This window comes from Plasmodium cynomolgi, chromosome 12 (assembly GCF_000321355.1).
Source record: "Plasmodium cynomolgi strain B DNA, chromosome 12, whole genome shotgun sequence".
Lineage (NCBI taxonomy): Eukaryota > Apicomplexa > Aconoidasida > Haemosporida > Plasmodiidae > Plasmodium > Plasmodium cynomolgi.
The window spans coordinates 2,462,094-2,463,753 of NC_020405.1; positions in this window are offsets into that span (position 1 = coordinate 2,462,094).

Below are 1,660 nucleotides of genomic sequence, written 5' to 3' on the forward strand. Positions count from 1 at the left end.
TAAAAAAATAATAAAATAAAAACAATAAAATAAAAATAATAAAATAAAAATAATAAAATAAAAATGGCTTTTTGTGTACGTTGCGGATTAATTAAGGGCGCGAGACGGTGAGCTTTTCAACCGTTTTCTTTTTCCAGTACGAACGTGGAACACAGGGTGGTTCGCAAATGAGTGTCAATAAAAGGGAAAAACACGTGGTTGAAAAATGATTGGTAAATGCCTTGTACCACTGTGGGTGCTCTAATTAGGTGCCACTGTAAATGTAATGTCATACGCGAGGTCGTACGAGAGGTCGTGCGAGAGGTCGTACGTGGTTACAATAGTACGATTGGCCCAGGCATAACACTCATGCAGATTTGTGAACAGGGGCATACACAGCATCAATCAGCACCCACCGTGAATCTTCACTTGCGCTTTCTAACTTTATGCAAAATGGAGAAAAGACACGAGGAGTAATGAACTTACAGCGCGTGCAACGAAATGGGGTGTACGCGGGTTACGCTGTGTGCAAATGAGCGCACGTATGGATTGATATAGGTAAGTAAGTATCCACATGCCCCTGCACGCAAGTGGTGAGTTATACACGGGTCGGGCTCCAAATGCCTAACCTGGGCAAGCAGCAGAGATCTTATTGTTACGTAAATAAAAATGCAATTAAAAAAAAAAATCTAAACCGAGGCGCAAAGCAGGAGTGAGGTGAAAGAGAAGCAAAAATGCAGTAAACGCGATATAAATGAGGCAAAACGAAGTGCCAATCGCTTTGTCACTCACTAACTCGATCACTAACTCGATCACTAACTCGATCACTAACACAATCACTAACACAATCACTAACACAATCACTCAGTACGAAGTTCGCGCAACGCAAACTCCTCAGCGCGAAATGCAAATTTTGGTTACTGGGAATATAGAAAAATTTACTAACTTGTGCCAAATTGAGAGGGATGAATAGTGTACCATGGGAAATTTAAATTGCTTCCTCCGCTAATCTGCAATGTGAAAATTTGTGTTTCGTGTTGGCCGACTCGCTCCTTGCTAGTTCGCGATCTGATACACTTGCTCGATTGGTTAGTAAAGCTCTTTGTCCCTTTACTGTTCTGCCAAATGGCTATTTTGCTACTTTTCTGTTTCGCAACTTATGGTGCTTCTTCCCTTCAACACTGTTCTGCTATTCCTTGCTCTTACTTTTGCAGCAATTGGCTACTATTTTTTTTCCTGCGTTTATATTTTGGCCCCCCGCGCGTAAAAACCGTGAACACAAAATAAAAACGAAACAAATAAATTTCCTTTATGAAGAAAAGCAAACAATTATAATGCTTAAAAAAAAAAAAAAAAAAAAGCATGGAAAAATTATGAATTACTAATTAATGTAATTTTATATTTATATTTATATTCACGCATACGCAAATGAACTGTTAGACATTTATTGAAAAAAAAAAAAATATATATAGTTGTACATATGTAATTATTTAAACATTTGCATTAAGTACACATTTGTGTATTTTAACACAACTTGCAAAATAACGAATGGCCGCATTACAAATTAATGCATTTACTTATCGTAATAACATTTAGGGAGGGAATTTTACAAAATTGTTGCAAGGGGGTTGTTAAACATGCATATGTAAAATGAACAGGAGTTTTTTTTTTTTTTTTTTTT